At 33.9% G+C, this 26510-nt stretch overlaps 2 pseudogenes; both read right to left on the bottom strand.

The window, feature by feature from the left end:
- Positions 1-201: 201 nt before the first annotated feature.
- Positions 202-1013, bottom strand: LOC119510718 (annotated as a pseudogene).
- Positions 1014-9926: 8913 nt separating this feature from the next.
- Positions 9927-26510, bottom strand: part of LOC119510618 — a 30188-nt pseudogene continuing 13604 nt past the window's right edge.

The raw sequence follows: 26510 nt of genomic DNA, 5'->3' as shown, positions 1-26510 counted from the left end.
CTGCGCTCAAAAAAATCATTTCTAAACAGTTTTCCGTTAGTGTTCTATGTGGCTATGTTTGCATTCAAACTTTATAACCTACTATAATAGAAAGCTTTTTAACTGTTTTCAAATCAGTACTAGCAGAGGACAGAAATGAAGGCCACAGGCACTCTCTCCCTCAGAGTCTCTAAACTGTTGGATTTTTATGTAGGTTTAAACTTAGTGGGTTTCAGTCACTCCATTTAGATGCTCCTTTAGGTTCATACAAACACACTGAATTGTTGATTTACCTTCTTTTCCCTCCTCCATGTTTATGATAAAGAGACTAATCCCCATGTTTGGACTGACTGATAAAATCTCAGATTTGCTCACAGTTGCTGGTAAGGAACACTTAAGGTCAGTCAGAAAATAATCAAATAGGCTTCCCATATAAGCTCTGTTACTCACAACTGAGACACTGGCTGCTAATCCTGGAATGTTGCCACTTGAATTAAATTCAGATCCAAGGTTTTTTGCTGAAGGAAATGTTTCTGCTAAAGAAGTTTCCAGAACATTGCCTGGTGCGTCTTGTGAGAGCTGTTCTTTTTGACCTGATTCTCTCAGGATCAGTTGACAAAGACATTCAAAAATGTCTTTTCCATGCATTTTCACCTGATCCAGTGTCTGTCCTCTGGGTTATGAGAAGATAGGGCTTTCCTCCCCAGCTACTATCACCAACGATTTTAGCTCACTCAAGCACCTTGTCTTCTGCAACCCTGTATTTCCTTTCTTATAGTCTGGAATCATACTTTACTGTCATATTATTGCAACATTTACTTTTCTCCAAAATTCCATGCATGGTCTGCTTGGTCCTTGTGTGATCACTGGAGAAAGCATGGGTAAACTTGACATTTTAAAGATATATAGCAATGGTGGCTGCTTGTTTAAATCCAGTTTCTGAAAGGCTCATCTATTCCTTGTCTTTGAAATATTTTCTCCTTATTAAGTCTTGTTTCCCCATGTTGGATAATGGCCAGAGCATAGCAGATCATCTTCATGGGGTCCGGAGGGAGGCAAAGCAAGGACTACAGCTCAACATCCCATACTGGTTCATAAGTTCCATGGATTTTTAAAAGATTTTTATTCTAGTAACATACATAACCTAAAATTTCCCCTTTTAACCACATTCAAATATGTAATTCAGTGCTGTTAATTACATTCACAGTGTTATGTGACCATAGCCACCATCCCTTACCAAAACTTTTCCATCATCTCAAGTAGAAACTCTGTCCATTTAAAGTATTAACTTAATTTCTCATATAATTTATCTTTTTTATCAGATTTTATAGGATGGCTAATGCATCATGGTTATTCATTTCATTAATTATGTGGTCTAGCATTCTATGTGCATGCCCATATATCAGGTCATATATTTAAAACTAGCTCAGCTCTGATCAAATCACTCCACTCAAAAACATTCTAAGTCCCTATAACCAACTGAACAAAGCCCAAAATCCTTAGCCACTCAAAATTTCTCCAAATTTTGTTTTCAACTTTCCTCTTCAGCTTCCTTTCCCAAATGTACATATGCTATAGCTTCAAAAGTTACTCAGGTTTCTCAGAATATCAGATAATCTCCAACACTCTGTCATAAATTCCAATACTGATAACAACCTATTCCATAGATGCCAAATATGCATTATCTATCATTTTATTGGAAACATATATACATACACCATTACATTACAAACAGGCAGTGTTTTCCCTTGGTATGTGCAATGTAAGTGTGTTCCATCATTCAAAACATGTTACTCATGGCCTGTACTTTTTCTAACCCATGCAGAGATTTCAATATGTGTTCTTGAAAAGCTAGTCTTATTAAAATCCCAAATTCCCTTAACTGAATATGTCATTCATGATGTTATAAACCCATATTCACATGGCCTGACCCTATGCATCATCGAGTACAGAATGAATGTACACGAAGGTGGCATCCAAAGAAAGAAGAATGGAGAAAAGGTAGGAGACCTATAAATTGAATTGCTTGGTTCAGGTGACCCCCTCATCCAGTTGTCTTTGTCCATATTTTTTTTTTAAATAAAAAATATGCATCTGAGTGCACAGAACTCAATGGCAGTGCATGTAGGAGGCACCTAGAATTGAACAGACTACTCTGCAGTACAAACACTAAGTCATATATAGAATTTTCTGAAAACAAAGCATTAAAATAAGCATTAAATAAGGGCTACATATTGTTGTCAGGAAAGAAACATCAGCAGAAACAAAAAACATTACTTATACATTCAGACAAAGATTTTGTTTCATTCATCCATAAAATATTTATAAGAATATCAGTATGGATATCAAAAGCCATCCAATGGTCACCATGCAGGAAGAAAAAAGTAAAAAGAGATAGGAAGATGGAAAGCAGTCTTAATTTACTCAGTCATTCTAAGATTATGCATCAGAATTAGAAGACTTATTAGAAACACTGAAAATTTCAGGTGGTTCGTAATTCCTAACATGATAATCTGAATTCATGGGATTTCTAATAATAATTTATCATTGAATTTATGTCAGAATAAAAATTGAAATTCATACTCTCAGAAAATCTTATGTCTGCTTACTGTATAAATTTAGCTAAACAATTGTCTGTGTACTTAGGACCTTAGATTGCAAGGGCTACTGTACCAACTATCAAAGACTGGTTGGCTTAAACAATAAGAATTCGTTGCCTCACAGTTTTGGAGGCTGCAACTACAAAACCAAGGAGTCAAGATCATGGTTTCTGTGAAGTTTGTAGCATTCTTCCTCCATTACATGGCCATGTCTCCTTCTGTCTCCTCCTACTACTGTGTCCAAACTTCCTCTGCTTATAAGTACTCAATCATATTAAGGCCCACATTGATCCAATTTTGCCTCATATTAATAGGAACTTCAAAGAAAGCTCATACCCCAATCCACAGGACCAGGGCTTAGGACTTGAACATGTCTTTGTGGGGAACATGATTCAATCCATAATACTCAGACAAATATTTTAATGTCAGTAGAGAAATTAGTTACTTAAAATTGCTTTTAAAAGTGACTGTTATTACCTTAAAATGCCCTAAGAGGATGGCATGATATGGAAGGGAAGTTATCCCTTCCATATCATGGAGGTTAGGGGCACAGTGCCTCTGTGATCTGGAAAATACCTGTAAAATTGTTTACTTACTTTAACTTTAAAAAAGAAATTGTGTATATTTATGACATTAAAAGATAAAATATGTTGATATTATACAATACAAATATATGATATTTTACATATATTTTTTGCATTTCTGAGTTTCTAAACTTTTTCTGTCATCTGTTCATCTTTATGTTGCATGTTGTCTGTGGCTTCTGCAAAATCTCCCCAAAATTCCCATTTAATTTCTTATGCTGACCCACAATATATCAAAACCACAATGGAGAAAGTCATGATGGAAGGGATAACTGTAGTCACTTGTTTTAACAACCCATGAGCTTAATATTGCTTAATAACAAATATTTTGTATACAAGAGTATTGCAAATTCACTTATTAAATAATAATTTTGTTGAAAAAGTTTGGTTTCACTGAAAACTAAAACACTTTATAAGCCTTTCTTTACTGGCACTTTAAACTTTCTCCAAAAATGACTGTCATTGGAATGAGATCTCTCCTGCATTTACTCATTCAATGGCTATCTACTGAGATGATCATGTAGTAGGAATGCAACTAATACACTGCTTCAGGCTTGACCATAGATTACAAAAACAAATCATATTCTGGCAAATTAGTTGTGTTTTTAAAGGGCTTACTAATGTTTAAAAATTATCTTCCATATTTTATAATACAGTCATGTATAGTTTGCCACAGTTTCTAGCTATTAATACAAAATTATTGAGTATTTTAATAGTTTCATGTGACAATCTGTCTAGGCTGTGTTGAAAAAGTTTGGTTTCACTGAAAACTAAAACACTTTATAAATCTTCCATATTTTATAATACAGTCATGTATAGTTTGCCACATTAGTTTCATGTGACAATTTGTCTAGGCTGTGTACCAATTTATTTAATCCTATACTAATCAAGGTGTTACTGTGAAGGTATTTTGTAGATGTGGTTAAAATTTACAATCAGATGACTTTAAGTAAAGGAGATACCTTCGATAATGTGGGTGGGCCTCATTTAATCACTTGAAGCCCTTAAGAGCAAAAATTGAGGTTTCTGAGAAAAGAAAAAATTCTTCCTCATGACTGCAACTGAGTTTCCAGCCTCAGACACTTTATGGATTTCAGACTTGGAAGCCCCCACAGTCATTTCCAGATACATATATATGTATTGGTTCTGTTTGTCTGGAGAACCCTGACTGATATATGTATCATCTACAACTATGTGCAATATATTCTATTAAGTGTTGTGATACGTGTAAATAGAATTTGAAACAAACTAAGGACAATTTATTTGAGAAACATTTATTTATTTATCATTTTATAATCACATTTTATTATCAGCTTCCTGGGCTGCATACAAAGAGATTTAGCTGGGAACTGCCCCAATGTAAAAACAAAAAAGGATACATTTCCTTCTGCTCTTCATCTGGGCCAGGTTCAGGACTAACACACATGGCAAGAAGAGTATTACAACAGACAAAGAGATTAGTGAGCACTGCCTGTGTAGAAGACATTGCTGCTTTCTTTTTATTAATTCTTTTTCAGCATGGCAAAAAGATATAGATGTAAAAGACAATGTTTATAAGAGTGAAAGTTTGAATAAAGACTGAAAAAACTAAAAGAACCAGAGCAATAGTGGATACATTAGTTTGGAAATTTTAGTTGGTAATAAGAATTCATATGGAACTGATGTTTTATGTTGGACCTACTGAAAAATATGATAAGTAGAAATTCCACATTAACAGTGAGAGACAGAAGGCCAAAAATAAGTAAAAACCTCAAAACTGAATTCAATTTATAAGGAAATTCATATCAAATTATTATTCTATATATTATATGATAACAAGAGAACTAAAACTGAAATGAAATGAATTGAATTCTAAATTTAAAAGCTGGAAACAGAACAAAATATTACAGAAAAAGATATCAGATGGAAAAAAATAATAAAAAAGAAATTAATGAGTTAGGTAATGGTAAACAAAGTTAGATCTAATGAAAAATTAAAAGCAGGTTCTTTTAAAACATCAACAAAATAGAAAAAGTACTAGCTAATATAAATTTTTAAAAGTGAGAAAACCAAAACAAAATAAAATAACAAGAGGGAAATAACTTTCCAAACCAAATACATTTAAAAAATAATATTTGAGTCAACTCCAAGCAAATAAATTTGAAGATCTATAGGAAATGGATAATTTTATAAAGCAAAAGAACTTACTAAAATTGATCATGGAATTAAAAACTCAAGACATATATATTTCCATAGAAAAATTAGAGATCTCTGTCAAAGTCCTCCTCCCAAAAATAAATCACCAACCCAGATAGTTTCACAAGGAAATACTATCAAATTTTTGAGGATAATATAATTCCAATGCTACTATTCCAAAGCATAGAAAAACTTCCAATTTATTTTGACAAAGTAATAACAAACCTGACAAAATACTGAACAAATTAAAAGCCTACAAATATATCATGTTTAAAAGTATCACAGCAGAAATCATAAATAAAATATTATCAAGTAGAAATCAAAATCACATTACAAAATTATAATGGCAGACTTGGTTGTCTCAGATCTCCCCCACCCCCACTCTTTAAAAAAGAGAAAAGCTGGACCAACTATAATGAAATGATCAGTCTGTAGGCATCAATGAGTCAGCAAGGCAGAGAGAAATTGTGGATCCAAGAGCCAGAAGAGAAGGAAGACCAAAAAGATAAGTTTACTTTTCCCCTGAAGGCAATTGTTGATAATAAAAGTGACAGCTAAGAAGCTAAGAAAGCAAGCACAGATTTTGACATACTGTGTGGGGTTGGGGTGGTGGATGAAAACTGGAATTCAGGCCCTATCAAGGAAGAAGGACAATGGGAAATACTACAGGATACGTTTAGGACTCTGAAAGTCTATACCCTAGAAGTAAGGTATACCAGAAAAAAAAAATGTGCCACAGGGATGGAAGTCCATTTTGAATCACCTCAACTCCTAACAGGATTGAGGTGAGTTGAGATTGCTATTCCCCTAGCCAAGACTACCAGAGCAAAGTAGATTCTCTGTGGAAGAAGATACCATCAACCAAAGCCTCAAATAATTGCTATTATTTTTATATAAAATATCTATCCATCAATCAAAATAACCTAGGATGCAAAAAAAAAAAAAAAAGATATGCACAAAAACTGAGGGAATAAAAATGGAAACATATAAAGAGCATACAACTAATATAATTATCAGAGAAAGGTAGAAATAATTATAGTGTATATTTTCAAGAAATTAAAAGATAACATGAAGATTTTAAGCAGATAATTGGAAGTTATAAAAATGAACTGAATGAACATTTTAAGAATTAAAAAAATAAAGGACACAAAATAATGGAAACCAGAACTCAATGGATGAGATCAACAGCAGATTGGATTCAACTGGAAAGAAGATCAGTAAATTGGGAGATGGATAATAAGAAAATATTCAGAGTGAAGCATGCAGTGACAAAAGAATAGAAACTAGAGGAGACAATGTAAGAGATACACAGGACATGGTAAAACATTTAAATAAGTAGTGTTCCACTTAAAGAGAAGGGAGAATGTACACAAGCAATCCTTGAAGAGTGGTTTAATTTTCTTAAACTGGGAAAAACATAAAGCTACAAAGTTAATAAGGACTCTGAACCTCTAGTAGGATAAATACAAAAAAGAATAAAAACCTTCAAAGGTTTGAAAGAAAATAACTGGCCATCTGGAATTTTATACTTTCTATACCCAGTTTAAATATCCTTCAAAAATGAAAGAGAAGTAGTGACATTTTCAGACCCAGAAAAAAAAACTAAGAAAATACATTACTAAGAGACCCAAGCTAAAGGAAATACTAAAAGATGTTTTCTTAAGATGAAAGGAAAATGAATGCAAATGGAAATACTCACAAATTAAAACCAAGAAAATACCACCACATGCAGTATAATTGTACTATGAGTACAAATTTTTACAAACAAATAAATATATAGCATTATTTCTAAAGTTGAGCTTATGCACATTTTATATATAAACTTCACTCCTACATACATGCCCAATAAAAATGTTTGCACATGCACACTAGGAGATGTTTACCAGAATGCACATAGAAGCATTATTTAAAATAGCCAAAAACTGGAATTAACCCACAGTATTTAATACTACATGATTCCCATAAAACTATGTTTAAAAACATGCAAAAACAAACTATGTATAAGAGGTTAAAAAAAAAAAGACATGAGCTAATGTAAAGGGATGTCCTTAGCCAAATATGGACCAATTCAAGCTTTGAAAATGTATTTACTGAATTGAATGAAATACATCAAAAGTATTAAAATTCTTGCATTTATAAGACTTTCCCTTCTAACATATCAAACAAATAATTCTAATTGATTACAAAGTTGCTAGGCCTCCAGTTCATTATTCCAAAAATAGACAAATCAAGGGAAAGAATGAAGTATTTATTCTACATCACCTAGATGGACCATTTTTCAGAGTAACCTAAATTTGATGAAAGAAAATTCTTCTTTATAGAAAATACAATTAATAAATGCAAAGAAATGCGACAATTAGGATAATTCACATTTTGCAACCTTTGATGATTGGAGAACTCAAAAATGGATTTCTCAGACTGACATCTGAACAGAGCCAGCAATGACAATCAGAATTTTATTCTCCTTGATATCACACAATAGGAAATCACTACCTAAAATAAGAATATCCTGAATTTAATCAACCCTCTAGCTCCAATTCTAGGAATACAGGAATATATCACCTTCATCACAATTATACAATCAGCCAAATCAAGCATTTGAAAAATTCTACAGGATAAAGGAACCAGTTTCTTCAACAAATAAATGACATGGAAAAAGGGGAAGAGGAAATTTTTATATATTAAAAAAAATTAAGAACTATTACTTAAATGCAATGTGTATACCTTGCTCAAATACTAATTAAAACAAAAAAAACACAAATGACATGTTTAGACAAATTGGAACTATTGGACACAGACATTAAATAGTATCAAACAACTACTATTAATTTTACTCTATATGATGATGATACTATGACTGGGTTACTTGTTAGCTTTGCATGCACTAAAAAATCAATAAAAATATACTATTCCATTGTAGCTTTAACAATGCAATCATAGATAAAGCTGCAGATGAAAAACATGTAGTAGCGTACTCTCAAACTAAAACAGGTTGAGAAGTACACATGGAAATAAATCTGTTTTTAGTCCAAAGGACAAGAATTTAAGAGCTTATAACAGAAAAATCAACAATAAATTATAGGAAAAGGGCTCTAAAGCAAAGTAAATGAAATAATGATGACAAAAATCAAACCTAACTTATAAAGCAATTTTTAAATTAGTCACCACCAAGACTGTAAAATTAATCAGAATTGTATTTCTAAAAAGAATACATTCAATTGTGCAAAATTTTAAAAATCCCTTTGTCAGTAGGGATCTATGGAAATAAAACTATAGCCCTATACAAATGAATTGATTTTTCATTTTATTCATAAGTCAAATAATTGGTAAATTTACACCATATAGTATACATCTACATTTTTAGAAAGTATTTTGGTATATCCATGGGAATTACAACAAAAAAATAACTAAAAATAACTTTTTAAATATTCTGATGATTACATTTTCACTGCTGTTTCAACTTGATTTAATTTTCATTTCCTATGAATCATTTTTTCATAAACACAATGAACAAATAGATTGCTCAAGGACCATAACTTAGTCTTAGCAAAAGGGAAGTTGTGTCAGTGCTCTTATGCTAAAATAAATTGCTATATATATTAAGATGAATGTAGTCCTGTAACTGAATTGCAAGTAAATTGGTGGCTGAGACCAGAAAAACATGGTCTCAGTTCTTAAAGAATCCACTATCTCAATTTTTCACCCACATCCATCTACTTAACCAGTTTTCTTCCCTTTCCTTTTTGTCTGGTTAGCTCTTGTGTTACAGCAGTACAATCCCTATGTAAATGCTTGACCATGGTTACTATTGCAAACAAAGTGCTCATGCAAATAGACTATAAGAGATCTGTAATATTTGAGAAGGCTGTATTATGAAATATTTCTAAACCTTCAAATTCTTGATTATCACTGCATCATATACTGTCCTTTCTGAAAGCTAGTCGGTGGACTTCTAGCTATGAGAAGTTTTCAATTTTAATGCTACATTATTTAATTTAGGCCAATCTATTTAAAAAAAATATTGTTGTCATTAAGGTGCACCAATTTTTTAGACTTCTTTATTATTTTGTCTCCTTACCTTTATCGTGGGAACATTTTTCACCAAGAATCACTTTATCAGAATTGCTATGTATGGCAGAGCATCACAGAACCTTACTCACATGCAGTTCTGGCACAGTGAACTAGGATCAGTCATGAACTAAATGATTCACACTTGTATTCCATCCACAATTATTGTCAAATATTAAAGGCAACTGGGGGTATCCCCTTGCATATAGCAAGTTTTCGAAGATTAAGCCTTCAGATAAAAAGGAAATAAAATGTTTCAAAATAAGTTAACTGTGGATGATGTGAAGACACTTCAACTGGAGCCACATACAAATAAACACTACACAAATCTGGTTTCATTCACACAGTATTCAGTAACCATGTTAACCACTGCTCCCTGATGAAAAGACAGCATCAAGGACAAATTTGTAAGACTTGCAGGCTTGGTTATGCAAATTGGGAAAAATGAAACTATTGGAAATTTCTCTTGGAAACTATTTACTTCTTTGTAACTCTTTTCAAGGCATAATCTCTTTATTTCTCAAACCTCAATAAAAATGTTTAGCAGAGGAATTATAATCATGAAAAAGGAGGAATATATCTTGTCCTCCTCTTTGACTAGGCCAGATACAAGACACATACAAGAAGATAGGTAAGTGTTCTATGATTCAATGAGACAGAGAGCAGATGGCCACTGAATGTGGAGAAGGCTTTGCTTCTGCTCTTTTCAAATTTTTTTCCAGGATTTCAAAGAGCACACAAATATAAAAGATTATAATGGAGCTCAAAGTGGATATTTGTATAAAGGCTGCAAAAATAAATAATATTACTGCATTAATAGGTGGGTCATTGCATGAAATTTTGAACATTTGTAATACTTTACAGTAGAAAAATGTATTAGATTAGACCTGAGAAACCTAATCCTAACTTTTAAGAAACCTGCATGTATCAGTGATGCAGAAAATCAATAGATTATGAAATATCTGTCAACTGAGAGCAGAATCTATTGAACATCACGAAAGGATTAGATGTAGCTCCATATCTGTCATATGCCATCACTACCAGGAGGAAACATTTTTTAGTTGCACTGGAAGAAAAAAATCTAAAATAGATGCACTCAACCAGGGATATCATTGTAGTCTTTTCTAAGAAATTGGCCAACAAGGAATAAATACGTGAACATGTGGAGATTGAGATCTTTCCAAATAAGAGCCTTCATTCCAGTATTGCCCACCCTGGTGATGAGGTAGATAATCAAGAGCAGGAGTCAGGGGAGGAGCTGCTGCCATGGTCAGTCTGTTAGTCCTGTAAGAACAAACTCAGTCACCAGCATCTTAATTTCTTCTGCCATATCCACCTTTGATGATCACTGTAATGAGACAAGCAAGTGAAGGAGACAGAATCTAAAGATAATATAAAGCAGTGGCATTTCTCTTTTGCAAATTAAATTATACCTTAGTGGTGATTCCTTTTTACTTGGTAGTTTTTAAAGTTTATCTTTCATCCTTGAGTGAGATCTGTTTACAAATTCTGTGTTAAGGTATGTCACCCTAATATTGGAACAAGATGAAATAAATTCAAAAGTTGAGGCAACATTGAGACCAAGATTTTATTATATATGGAAAAGAGACTAATAAGTTAATATAGGAATATCTACATTTTTTTATTGTATGGCAGAAGAGTCCACAAACAAAGCAAAAGGAGAAAACTTGGTGGGAAAATATTTGCAGTATATTTTGCATATGTAGGGTTAATATTTATAAAGCACACAACCTCTTACAGAGTGAAACAAGTTAGACAATCCAATGAAAAAAATTGTAAAAGATTTGGACATGAATTTTTAAAGACAAGGCAAATCAAAGTGACCAATAAATGCTTCAAACCATACTCAAACTCTTTAATATCAAGGAATATTTTAAAAATTGATACATCATTTTCACTTACCAGATAAGCTAAAAAATAAGATGAGAAATAATAGCTGCTCATGACCAAAAGGTGAGAAAAGAGATACTCTCTAATATAACTGGTGAAACTGTAAACTGTGGCAGCCTTTTTGAATCTGACATCAAAATTAGGATGACATATAACCTGTGATCTAAAAATCTCACTTCTGCATATATATTTGAGGAATGATATCATCCAAACACAAGAATAGAAATAGAAGACTTAAGCAAACCAGTTATAAGTAAAGAGATCGAATCAGTAATCAAAAAACTCCCAAGAAAGAAAACCCCAAGATCAGACAACTGACAGGTGAATTCTACCAATCATTCTGAGAAGAATTAATACCTACCCTGTTCAAACTCTTCCAAACAATTGAAGAGGAGAGAATTAATTCTATGAGGCCAACAGCATCCTAATACAAAAGCCAGATAAAGATACAAGAAAAGAAAATTACAGACCAATTTCTCTTATGAATATACATGTAAAAATTCTCAACAAAATACTTGAAAATCAAATCCAACAGCATATTAAAAGAATTATACACCATGATGAAAGGTTGATATTTATAAAGTACACAACCTTTTACAAACAGAGTGAAACAAGTTAGACAATTCAATGAAAAAAATTGGGAAAAGATTTGGACATGAATTTTTAAAGACAAAGCAAGTCAAAGTGACCAATAAATATTTCAAACAATGTTCAACCCTTTAATATTAAGGAATAATTTAAAAATTGATGAATTATTTTCACTTACCAGATAAGCTAAAAAGTAAGGTATGCAAGGATGCTTCACTATAAGAAAATCAATGTAATGCACCACATTAACAAAACAAAGGGAGAAAAACACATGATCATCTCAATTAACACAGAAAAGGCATTTGACAAAATCTAGCATCCTTTCTTGATAAAAACATTTTGAAAGATAGGATTAGAAGGATACTTTCTCAACATGATAAAGGGCATGCATAAAAAACCCACTGCTAACATCCTACTCAATGGTGAAAAACTGAAGCTTTCCCACTAAGATCTGGAACAAGAAAAGGATGCCCACTGTCATCACTGTTGTTTAAAATTATACTGGAAATTCTAGCCAAAGTAGTTATGCAAGAAAAAGAAATAAAAGGCATCCAAATTGGAAGTAAAAGTTTCACTATTTGCAGATGACACGATCCTATATAGAGAAAGTCCTGGAAAATCTACAGCAAATCTACAGAGCTAATAAACAGATTCAGCAAAGTAGCTCAGTACAACATCAGCACCCCAAAACCAGTAGTTTCTATACTCTAGTAATGAGCAATCTGAGGAATAAATCAAGAAAGAAGTTCCATTTACAATAGCAAATCAAAGAATCAAGTATCTGGGAATAAATTAACCAAGATAGAAGGGACATGTACACAGAAAACTAGAAAACATTGCTAAAAGATATCAAAGAAGACTCAAGTAAGTGGAAGGACATTCCATATTTATGCATTGGAAAACTAAATATAATTAAGATGTCAATTCCTACCCAAAATGATATACAGATTCAATGCAATGCCAATCAAAATTCCAACAGCCTACTTTGCAGGAATGAAAAACCAATCATCAAATTTATTTGGAAGGGTAGGGGGCCACAAATAGCCAAAAACATCTTGAAAAAGAAGAACAAAGTTGGAAGACTCACACTTCCTGACTTTAAAGCATATTACTAAGCTACAATTGTCCACACAGCATGTTACTGGCACAAGGATAGATATATTGACCAATGGAATGGAACTGAGAGCTCAGAAACAGACTTTCACATTTACGGTCAATTGATTTTTGACAAGGCTTCCAAGCCAACTCAATTAGGAAAGGATTGTCTCTTCAATAAATGATGCTGGGAGAATTGGATATCCATATGCAAAAGAATGAAAGAGGACCCCTATCTCACACCATACACAAAATTTAATTCAAAATGGATCAAAGACCTAAACATAGGAACCAAGACCCTAAAACTGCTAGAAGAAAACGTATGGAATCATCTTCAGGATCTTGTGTTAGGCAATGATTTATTAGGCTTTATACCCAAAGAATAAGCAACAACAACAAAAATAGATAGATGGGACCTCCTAAAACTAAAAACTTTTGGGCATAAAAACTTTGTCACAAAAGTGAAATGACAACCTACTCAAAGGGAGAAAATATTGAAACCCACATATCTGATAAGGGTTTAAGATCCAGAATATATTTTAAAATCCTACAACTCAACAATGAAAAGACAAACAACCCAATTTAAAAATGGACAAAAGACTTGAATAGACATTCTCCTAAGAAGATATACAAATGGCTACACAGCACATGAAAAGAGGCCCAACATCACTAGCTATTAGGGAAATGCAAATCAAAATCATGGGATATAATTTCACACCCACTGGAGTGGCTACTATTTAAAAAACAGAGGGCTACAAGTGTTGGAGAGAACGTAGAGAAATAGGAATACCCATTCATTGCTGGTGGCAATGTAAAATGGTGCAGCCACTATGGATGAAAGGTTGACAGTTCCTCAGGATAATAAGTACAGAATTGCCATAAGACCTGGCAATCCCACTACTAGGTGTATACCCTGAAGAATTGAAGCAGGGAGTTGAACAGATACTTGCACACTGATGTTCATAGCAGCATTATTCAGTATTGTCAAAGGTGGAAGCAACCCAAGTGTCCATCAACAGAAGAATGAATATAAACAAATTGTGGTATATCTGTACAATGAAATATTATTCAGCCATAAAAAGGAATGAAGTTCTGATACATGCAACAACATGGATAACTCTTGAGGACATTATGCTGAGTGAAATAAGCCAGATACAAAAGGGAAAATATTGTATGATCTCACTAATTTGAACTAATTAGCCAAGGATAGATTGGGGTTGGAGAATGGGGAGTTGATGTTTAATTTGTACAGAATTTCTATTTAGGTTCATAGTAAATGTTTGGAAATGGTGGTGATAGCACATTAATGTGAATGTAATTAACAGCACTGAATTCTATAGGTGAATGTGGCTAAAAAGGGGAAACTTTAGATTCTATATGTTATTAGAATTAAAATTAAAAGATGCAGCATAGAACTATGTAACACAGTGAAGCCTACTGTAGACAATAGATACAGTTTATAGTACAAGTTTAAAAATGTTCTTTCATTAATCATAACAAATGTACAATGCTAGTACAAGGTGTTAATAATAGGGTAGTACATAGGGAGAAAAGACACCCAAGGTAAACTATGAATGACAGTTAGTAGTACTATTTTAATAATTTTTCATCAACTGTAACAAAGGTAACTACTTTAAAAAAATTAATACAATCACAAAAAGGTGCTATCATCAATTGTAACAAATGTTCCACATCAATGCAAGCTGTTGGTGGTAGGCTCGTGTATGGGAATCCTGTATTTTATGCATGATGTAAATACACAACTTCTTGAATAAAAAATAATAAATTTAATAAATATGTTTAAATGAATCAAGTTGATTCATTTAAATAAAAATCTCAGGCAAATTAAGCACACATAATACAAATACTTCAAGTGGGTTTATGAACAACCAAATATTTAGAAAATCCACTCCAAATGATTTGGCAATGATCAATACTATGCAATCTCCAAGTCTTCTCCCCCATGAAGAATCACCTGTGACTGAAGAAAATCATTTTGTTCATTTCCAACTTTCTTTTGGATGGGAAAACTGAGGCCTAGAAAGAGGGAGGAATGTAACATAATTTCCTGGAGTTTGGATCCAACCTCAGGAATCCAGCTAGATTGTGTATTACCAGCTCAATGTTCCAGGTGAGGAGGAGAAGTCAGCAATGCACAGATTCCTGAAATTGTATCTTTTCTTCTTCCCTGCCTTTCCTAGGACCAGCTTCTAAGCCACATTGTTTAGATGGAATCTCTTGCTGGGTCCTAACTAATAACGGGTCAGTGTAAGTTCTTTCTTACTGTCATTTAGCCATTTTGAGTTCTGGATCTTGATATCTTATTTTGTTGGCTAAAATACATTTTCATGTAATTTTTCAATAAAGGTACATGAGAATGTTTTTTCAAATCCTCAAATGTATAAGAATGTCTTCTGTTGCCTTCGTACATTAAAAACAGTTTGGTTGGGTAGAAAAAAGGAATATAGATTGGATAATGAAAGGATGAAGACAGCAAAATGTATACATTACATTAGGAAACCACTAGGAAAATAATAAAAATTTCATCATACAATAAAGTAGACCGACACCTCTGGCGATAGGACAGTGGTTGTAGGATGCTTTATGAAAGAAATTAGGTATTCACTCATCTAAGCAGAAGTAAGCACAGTTTGGAATAAATATTTTGCTTTTTTCTTTTAGCTCTACTTAGAAGAAGATATTGTATGAATTGAAAATAGAGAGCAGGCAATAAGTGTCAAGATAAAATAAAGCAATAGCACAAAGGATTTTTGTTAATGTACAATCATCTCTACAATTATGTTATTTTTTTCTCTGACTTCTATTGTTGAAAGTTTCAGAGATCAAGCTAAACATGTTACTAAAGTTTCTTTCAAAACATGACAGATCAAATCACAGTTACATCCATTTTTTTGCTTTCTTGCTTTCTGAAAGTATCTTTTGAAAAGTTCCATTTTTGAAAAATTTCTTTTCTGAAACTTGAAGAAAGTCACAGTGATGACTCCAAAGACTGAGAAGTTTCTAAAGTCAATAATAAAGATATGACAGTGTATGTATTTTACAAATTGAGAACTGGACTGGCCATTTTAAAATATATTTGGGGAGCCAATGGCCATATCACAATTGCATTGTAAAGAGCCAGGAAGCCTTATGCTGATTGAACTCAGGAAGGAAGAAGCAAAAGAGAATCCCCAGTGGACAAGAACCTAATTTGAATCAGGATTAATAAGAATTGAAAGACTTCTCTGTGTGAATTAATCTATACACTAAATAGTATGAATATTGACTTAGAGTCTCTCATTATCACAGAACTCATTCAGAGGAGATGATGGTTTGGGGGACTGATGGAAATGCCTAGTCACTAATAATGCCCATTGCCCCTCAAATGAGAGTGAGAAAGTTACTTAGAGAAATTTTAGTCTAATTTCTCATCACCAAGTTTTTGCAAATTTCCCTTGAGTAGGTGCTCACAATTGCAAATGATTGCTATTCTCATAGAACGTTAAGTTTTTTTTTCCCCCATAGAAGCAAAGATGATCACTCTCAAAGCTGGTAAAACAGAGGGCTTGAACACAGGCTGCATTCAGTACTCACAGTCAGGCTCATCCTCGGTCCCTAAAAGTCCTAAATTTGAGTTTACCCTGAAAGGAGAGTTCCCTTGTGTCAACATCTCCAGGCAAGAAACAAGAGGATTTTCCCTGAGCCCGACTCTTTCACTAATTTAGCCACATTGGGACCCAAAGCTGTCTCTTTGGAAGGCAGCTGACTGTCCCAGAAGGCTCACTCCAATATTCTCAGAGCCATTTAAAAACATGCTTAAAAATCTAGCCGTATAGGTCACCAGTCTAAGATATAGAAGGCTATTTATCTTACCTTGTCTTCAATTACTTTGATGCCCTTCTTGAGTACATAAAAATTTATAGTCTTCAGTGCTCCAGAATTAATTAATAAAAATAAAACTGCATACAATATTGACAACTAAACAGATAATTGTGAAATATTATAGTAACTAATTTTCCCTGCAAAGGTATTTACATTTGCAAAATTTCAAGTGTTTCATCTATTCTCCTCCAATTATTTAGCTCCCTCTTCATCTTGCCCTTTATATGAACAGTGGCTCTCCATTCTTTTATGGTGATGGGTATTCTGTGGTTGCCATGTGGTGACCAGCATAAACATTATGGTGGGATGATTATATTCTTATGTGCTATTCAAGGTGAATAAACATTTACCAAACTTATAAATGACATTGATTAATGCAGTTGCCGAATACAAGCATTATATTGATTGAAGATTCACATTTTTTGGAAATAGAGAAGATTAGCTAACTTGATGACTTTGGCCTTAGCTTTGTCTTTGATATCATAATGACATCAAACTCTGTTTATCTACAACAGCTCATGATAATAAGAGAATGATTATCTTATTGATTTAGTTCTCCACTTCTTTATTAGCAGTGTTTGGTGAATTTAAGATAATAATGCCTGTATAGAATTTCTGTGGTATATAAAGCTAGACTCAAAACCAGTTGAGCTACAGAATTTTATTTAAGACAGCAACATTTTTTACATCTTCTTAATCCGGCTTCCATTGATGAAGACAAAATTCCCTCAGAGGTAAAGTAAATGCCTTGGTAACAATAGTCTGGTCATGGCCTTCATAGTTTCTGTAGATGTGAGAAATGTAAAAACCTAGGAATTGACACCGTTTCAAGCAAGTAAAGAGGTCCTTATGATGCTGTAAAGACTCTATTAAAATATAGTGGTCTATAAAGGTCAAAAATGTCTCTACCATCATTATCTTTCAGAATATTGTAGCAGTTTCTATCCTGAGGAATTTACATGGATCTGACCCACTTCCACAATATGCAACTTCATGCAGAGAGTATTTTAAAGGTATAAGAAAGACCCACATATTTATTTATTTGTACCGTGTCATCCAAAATTAAGTAATGGTGGCTCATTAAAAGAATTAATTCAATCTTTTTTTCTATATAGTTTCCATAGAATAGTGGAAACTGACAAAATCCAAATCTCTCCACACATATTCAAACTAAAATAAAAAAGCTTACTGATGATCAAGAAGAACAAAAACATCCATAATACACACCTTCAGCATAGCTAGGTAACAGAATATACTATGGACTTTAATTTACAAATAAGCAACAAATTATACCAAAACACCCACTCTGTAGACTGGAAAAAGAAGATAGAGACTCTACAGAAAAAGAGTAGAGAATCACTGAATCCTCAGGGTAGAAAAAAACACAGATAAAATGACTCTCAGAAATAGAAAGTTGTAACCTGAGTGGGGAAATACCAAGGGCCAGTGTGAAACTTGATATATAACAGCAAAAGCTAAGGGACATTGAAAGGAAGGGGGGCTGGAAGTGCATAGGAATAGAAAAAGCATCACCACCTTCCAGAATGTGGGAATATATAGGGAAGCAACCTGAGTAAATTTGGTGGTAAAGGGAAAAAAGGAGCTAAGGTGGAAATTAAGGTTCCTGAAGAAACAAAAAAGAATCACAAAATCAGTAGCCTCTTCAAATTCTCTTGCAAAGAACATTGCAGAAATTTGAAAATTTCATTTCATGCATAGACCAACAGAAGAACAGAATGGAGAGCTAAAAAATCTAGTAAACTATCCAAACCTCTGTCTATAACTATAATTGATAGTCCTGGAAATGTTGACATTTCAAATGACCAGGCAGCAGTTGATAACAGCCATAGCAAGATATTAAAAGATGAAAACAAAATGGAAACCAATTCATTTCTTTCTGCTTAGGAAAATTTTTCCCTTAAAAAAATCCAGGGGGCAGAACATAATTGTAACATGCATACTAACCTGAAGTAAACATCCTTAAGCAAGCATATTTTTTAAAACTCCTCATATAAAAATTTCAAAAATTAAGAATACATACAAACAAAAACTAAGATGTGGAACAAGAGTTGACCAAATTCAAGATACAATTAAAGAAAACAAAATATTCTTAGAGTTGAAGTCTTAAACAAAGGTGCCAAGGAAAAATAAATTTCACTGAAAATATATCAAAGGAAACTGAATGCAGTAGCCAGTTTTTAAAGATGATCCCCATCAAACCATAGCTCTAGCTATTTATTTTCTTGTATAGTCCCCACAAACATTGACTTTGACCTGGCTCAATCTAATGCATGAATAAATAAAATAAATTTTGAGAAAAGTCACGAAAATAGCCAATGGAGTAAAACAAAGTGAAACAAGTTAAAAATAATCAGAGAGAAAATGATTGGTATTGATGAAAGGCAAAGAAAAGCCAAAATATATATAATCAAAGTCTGAGAAAAAGAAAAATAATCAATGAAGCAGAATTAATACTAAAATTTTAATATGAGAAAACTTCCTGGAAATTAAAAAAAAATTTGAATCTACATATAAATAAGTAAATTATGTACCTGAAAAATTAAAGGAAATACTCAACTTGAGACACAGCATACTGAAACTATTATATTTTAGAGTAAAGAGATAGTGGTGAAAGTTATTCAATATTGTCAATGTACTTTATGTCAATGAATTGTCTAAAAATGGTTAAAATTATTTTATCACTATTAAAAATAAATTATTTAAATATATGTAAACACACACACACACACACACACACACACACACACACCCTGGACTTCCAAGGCAAAATTAATAGGTCACATTAAATGAAAAGAAAAACAGGCTGGCATCAGTTTTTTATCGACAACATAAAAATCTAGACAAATTCAGTGGAGAAGTATTTTCAAAAAATTTGAGGAAAGAAGTTTTCAATTATCGCTATTGTTCTCTGTCTCCAGTCACCCTGTTTGCAAAATTATTGTTCATGCCATCAACAGAACAGTTCAAAAATGTAAGTTTTTATCTTGCTTATTTTTTTCATTCAATATTTTTTATTTTTTATTTTTTATTTTTTTGTCCTTACTATTTTTTTAATCTTCATTTTATTGAGATATAGTCACATACCACGCAGTCATACAAAACAAATCGTACATTCGATTGTTCACAGTACCATTACACAGTTGTACATTCATCACCTAAATCAATCCCTGACACCTTCATTAGCACACACACAAAAATAACAAGAATAATAATTAGAGTGAAAAAGAGCAATTGAAGTAAAAAAGAACACTGGGTACCTTTGTCTGTTTGTTTCCTTCCCCTACTTTTCTACTCATCCATCCATAAACTAGACAAAGTGGAGTGTGGTCCTTATGGCTTTCCCAATCCCATTGTCACCCCTCATAAACTACATTTTTATACAATTGTCTTCGAGATTCATGGGTTCTGGTTGTAGTTTGATAGTTTCAGGTATCCACCACCAGCTACCCCAGTTCTTTAGAACCTAAAAAGAGTTGTCTAAATTGTGTGTAAGAGTGCCCACCAGAGTGACCTCTCGGCTCTTTTGGAATCTCTCTGCCACTGAAGCTTATTTCATTTCCTTTCACATCCCCCTTTTGGTCAAGAAGATGTTCTACGTCCCATGATGCCAGGTCTACATTCCTCCCTGGGAGTCATATTCCACGTTGCCAGGGAGATTCACTCCCCTGGGTGTCTGACCCCACGTAAGGGGGAGGGCAGTGATTTCACCTTTCAAGTTGGCTTAGCTAGAGAGAGAGGACCACATCTGAGCAACAAAGAGGCATCCGGGAGGAGGCTCTTAGGCACAATTATAGGGAGGCCTAGCCTCTCCTTTGCAGCAACCGTCTTCCCAAGGGTAAAACCTATGGTAGAGGGCTCAACCCATCAAACCACCAGTCCCCTATGTCTGTGGTCATGTTAGCAACCATCGAGGTGGGGTAGGCCAATACCTCTGCATTCTCCACAGGCTCCTCAAGGGGGCACTACATATTTTTTCCTTGTTTGTTTTTTTCTTTAACTTTTTTCTTTTTTAAATCAACTGTATGAAAAAAAAATTAAAAAAAAAAAACAACATACAGTAAAACAACATTTCAAAGAGACCATAACAAGGGAGTAAGAAAAAGACAACTAACCTAAGATAACTGCTTTACTTCCAACCTGTTCCTACTTTACCCCAAGAAAGTTACCTAATATAGCAACATTTCTGTGAACTTGTTCCTACTATATCCATCAGAAATTAACAGATGATAGTCATTCCTGGGCATCCCCAGAACGTTAAATAGCTTATCTGTTCCTCTTGGATTATTGTTCCCCCTTCCTTAATTGCTCTCTATTGCTAGTTCCCCTACATTCTACATTATAAACCATTTGTTTTACATTTTTCAAAGTTCACATTTGTGGTAGCATATACTGTTTCTCTTTCTGTGCCTGGCTTTTTTCACTCAGCATTACCTATTCAAGGTTCATCCATGTTGTCATATGTTTCACGAGATCGTTCCTTCTTACTGCCGTGTAGTATTCCATCATGTGTATATACCACATTTTATTTATCCACTCATCTGTTGAAGGACATTTGGGTTGTTTCCATCTCTTGGCAATTGTGAATAATGCTGCTATGAACATTGGCGTGCAGATATCTGTTCGTGTCACTGCTTTCCGATCTTTCAGGTATATACCGAGAAGTGCAGTCATTGGATCGAATGGTAACTCTGTATCTAGTTTTCTAAGGAACTGCCAGACTGACTTCCAGAGTGGCTGAACTTATTATACAGTCCCACCAACAATGAATAAGAGTTCCAATTTCTCCACATCCCCTCCAGCATTTGTAGTTTCCTGTTTGTTTAATGGCAGCCACTCTAATCGGTGTTAGATGGTATCTCATTGTGGTCTTAATTTGCATCTCTCTAATAACTAGTGAAGCTGAACATTTTTTCATGTGTTTCTTGGCCATTTGTATTTCCTCTTCAGAGAACTGTCTTTTCATATCTTTTGCCCATTTTATAATTGGGCTGTCTGTACTATTGCCATTGAGTTGTAGGATTTCTTTATATATGCAAGATATCAGTCTTTTGTCAGATACATGGTTTCCAAAAATTTTTTCCCATTGAGTTGGCTGCCTCTTTACCTTTTTGAGAAATTCCTTTGAGGTACAGAAACTTCTAAGCCTGAGGAGTTCCCATTTATCTATTTTTTCTTTTGTTGCTTGTGCTTTGGGTGTAAAGTCAAGGAAGTGGCCACCTAATACAAGGTCTTGAAGATGTTTCCCTACATTATCTTCTAGGAGTTTTATGGTACTTCCTTTTATATTCAGATCTTTCATCCATTTTGAGTTAATTTTTGTGTAGGGTGTGACAAAGGGGTCCTCCTTCATTCTTTTGGATACGAATATCCAACTCTCCCAGCCCCATTTGTTGAAAAGACCATTATGACTCAGTTCAGTGACTTTGGGGGCCTTATCAAAGATCACTCGGCCATACATCTAGGGGTCTATCTCTGAATTCTCAATTCGATTCCATTGATCTGTATGTCTATCTTTGTGCCAGTACCATGCTGTTTTGACAACTGTGGCCTTATAATAAGCTTCAAACTCAGGGAGTATAAGTCCTCCCACTACATTTTTCTTTTTTAGAGTGTCTTTAGCAATTCGAGGCATCTTCCCTTTCCAAATAAATTTGATAACTAGCTTTTCCAAGTCTGCAAAGTAGGTTGTTGGAATTTTGATTGGGATTGCATTGAATCTGTAGATGAGTTTGGGTAGAATTGACATCTTGATGACATTTAGCCTTCCTATCCATGAACATGGAATATTTTTCCATCTTTTAAGGTCCCCTGCTATTTCTTTTAGTAGAGTTATGTAGTTTTCTTTCTATAGGTCTTTTACATCTTTGGTTAAGTTTACTCCTAGGTACTTGATTTTTTTAGTTGCTATTGTACATGGTATCTTTTTCTTGAGTGTCTCTTCAGTTTGTTCATTTCTAGCATATAGAAACATTACTGACTTATGTTCATTAATCTTGTATCCCGCTACTTTGCTAAATTTGTTTATTAGCTCTAGTAGCTGTATTGTCGATTTCTCAGGGTTTTCCAGATATAAGATCATATCGTCTGCAAACAATGAGTTTTACTTCCTCTTTTCCAATTTGGATGCCTTTTATTTCTTTGTCTTGCCGGATTGCCCTGGCAAGCACTTCCAGCACAATGTTGAATAACAGTGGTGACAGCGGGCATCCTTCTCTTGTTCCTGATCTTAGAGGGAAAGCTTTCAGTCTCTCACCATTGAGTACTATGCTGGCTGTAAGTTTTTCATATATGCTCTTTATCATATTGAGGAAGTTTCCTTCAATTCCTACCTTTTGAAGTGTTTTTATCAAAAACGGATGTTGGATATTGTCAAATGCTTTTTCAGCATCTATTGAGATGATGATTTGATTTTTCCCTTTCAAATTTTTAATGTGCTGTAATACATTGATTAATTTTCTTATGTTGAACCATCCTTGCATGCCTGGAATGAACCCCACTTGGTCATGGTGTATGATTTTTTTAATGTGTCTTTGGATTTGATTTGCAAGTATTTTGTTGAGGATTTTTGCATCTATATTCATTAGGGAGATTGGCCGGTAGTTTTCCTTTTTTGTAGCATCTTTGCCTGGTTTTGGTATTAGACTGATGTTAGCTTCATAAAATGAGTTAGGTAGTGTTCCATTTTCTTCAATGTTTTGAAAGAGTTTGAGTAAGATTGGTGTCAGTTCTTTCTGGAAAGTTTGGTAGAATTCCCCTGTGAAGCCATCTGGCCCTGGGCATTTATTTGTGGGAAGATTTTTGATGACTGATTGGATCTCTTTGCTTGTGATGGGTTGATTGAGGTCTTCTATTTCTTCTCTGGTCAGTCTAGGTTGTTCATATGTTTCCAGGAAATTGTCCATTTCCTCTACATTATCCAGTTTGTTGCCATACAGTTGTTCATAGTATCCTCTTATAATTTTTTTAATTTCTTCAGGATCTGCAGTTATGTCACCTTTTTCATTCATTATTTTGTTTATATGGGTCTTCTCTCTTTTTGATTTTGTCAGTCTAGCTAGGGGCTTGTCAATCTTGTTGATCTTCTCAAAACAAACTTTTGGTGATATTTATCCTCTCTATTGTATTTTTGTTCTCTATGTCATTTATTTCTGCTTTAATCCTTGTTATTTCTTTTCTTCTACTTGGTTTAGGATTGGTTTGCTTTTTATTTTCTAGCTTCTTCAGTTGATCCATTAGTTCTTTGATTTTGGCTCTTTCTTCCTTTTTAATATATGCATTCAGTGCTATAAATTTCCCCCTCAGCACTGCTTTTGCTGCATCCCATAAGTTTTGGTATGTTGTGTTCTCATTTTCATTCATCTCTATATATTTATCAATTTCTCTTGCTATTTCTTCTTTAACCCACTGATTGTTTAGGAGTGTGTTGTTTAACCTCCAGGTATTTGTGAATTCTCTAAGTCTCTGATGGTTATTTACTTCTAATTGTATTCCACTGTGGTCAGAAAATGTGCTTTGAACAATTTCAATCTTTTTAAATTTATTGAGGCTTGTTTTATGTCCCAGCATATGATCTATTCTGGAGAAAGTTCCATGAGCACTAGAAAAGTATGTGTATCCTGGTGATTGGGGATGTAATGTGCTGTATATGTCTGTTAAATCTAATTCATTTATCAGATTGTTTAGGTTTTCAATTTCCTTATTGGTCTTCTGTCTGGTTGATCTATCTATAGGAGAGAGTGATGTGTTGAAGTCTCCCACAATTATTGTAGAAACATCAGTTGCTTCCTTTAGTTTTGCCAGTGTTTCTCTCATGTATTTTGTGGCACCTTGATTGGGTGCATAGACATTTATGATTGTTATTTCTTTTTGTTGAATTGCCCCTTTTATTAGTATGTAGTGGCCTTCTTTGTCTCTCAAAACATCCCTGCATTTAAAGTCTATTTTATTTGAGATTAATATTGCTACACCTGCTTTCTTTTGGCTGTAGCTTGCATGAAATATTTTTTCCATCCTTTTACTTTCAATTTCTTTGTGTCCCTGTGTCTAAGATGAGTCTCTTGTATGCAACATATTGATGGTTCATTTTTTTGATCCATTCTGCGAATCTATGTCTTTTAATTGGGGAATTTAATCCATTTACATCCAACGTTATAACCGTGAAGGCATTTCTTGAATCAGCCATCTTATCCTTTGGTTTATGTTTGTCATATATATTTTCCCCTCTCTCTATTAATATCCTTTATTGTACCCATACCAAATCTCTTTAGTACTGAACCTTTCTCCAAGTTTCTCTGTCCTTTCTTTGTTTCTCTGTCTGTAGGGCTCCCTTTAGTATCTCCAGTAGGGCAGGTCTCTTGTTAGCAAATTCTCTCAGCATTTGTTTGTGAAAAATTTAAGCTCTCCCTCAAATTTGAAGGAGAGCTTTGCTGGATAAAGTATTCTTGGTTGGGAATTTTTCTCACTCATAATTTTAAATATATCATGCCACTTCCTTCTCACCTCCATGGTGGCTGCTAAGTAGTCACTACTTAGTCTAATGCTGTTTCCTTTGTATGTGGTGAGTTGCTTTTCTCTTGCTGCTTTCAGAACTTGCTCCTTCTCTTCCGTGTTTGACAGTGTGATCAGAATATTTCTCGGAGTGGGTTTATTTGGATTTATTCTATTTGGAGTTCACTGAGCATTTATGATTTGTGTATTTATGTTGTTTAGAAGATTTGGGAAGTTTTCCCCCAAAATTTCTTTGAATACTCTTCCTAGACCTTTACCCTTTTCTTCCCCCTCTGGAACACCAATGAGTCTTATATTTGGACATTTTATATTATCTATCATATCCCTGAGGTCCATTTTGATTTTTTCAATTTTTTTCCCCATTCTTTCTTTTATGCTTTCATTTTTCATTCTGTCATCTTCCAGGTCACTGATTCATTGTTCAACTTCCTCTAGTCTTGTACTATGAGTGTCCAGAATCTTTTTAATTTGGTAAACAGTTTCTTTAATTTCCATAAGGTCATCTATTTTTTTATTTAGTCTTGCAATGTCTTCTTTATGCTCTTCTAGGGTCTTCTTGATATCCTTTGTATCCCATACTATGGTCTCATTGTTCATCTTTAGTTCTTTGATTAGTTGCTCTAGGTACTGTGTCTCTTCTGATCTTTTGATTTGGGTGCTTGGGCTTGGGTTATCCATATCGTCTGGTTTTTTCATATGCTTTATAATTTTCTGTTGTTATTGGCCTCTTGGCATTTGTTGAACTTGATAGGGTTCTTTTAGGATTTGTAGACCTATTGAAGTCCTTATCTCTAATTTATCAGATCTACAGCTTCGTGGAGTACACTTTCTCTAACTAACCAGCAGGTGGCGTCCATGAACCACCTGTTTTCCACAAGCCAGTTCTCCCCTGCTTTGCCTTTGTGGTGAGTGGGGGAGTGAGTCTTGTGGGGTCCAATTGTTGTACCAAGCTTGCGTGTGTAGTTGGTGTTGCCCGCCCTGTATATGGGGCATGTTTCTGGGTAGTCAGGGAGGGAGGTGGCTCTAACAATCAAATCTCCCTGGTGATCCTGGAGTTTTAAAGCTGCTGCAATAGTCTAATCCTTCAGTTCAGTCTTGC

This window comes from Choloepus didactylus, chromosome 1 (genome assembly GCF_015220235.1).
Source record: "Choloepus didactylus isolate mChoDid1 chromosome 1, mChoDid1.pri, whole genome shotgun sequence".
Classification (NCBI taxonomy): domain Eukaryota; kingdom Metazoa; phylum Chordata; class Mammalia; order Pilosa; family Megalonychidae; genus Choloepus; species Choloepus didactylus.
This window is presented reverse-complemented; position numbering and strand designations above follow the sequence as displayed.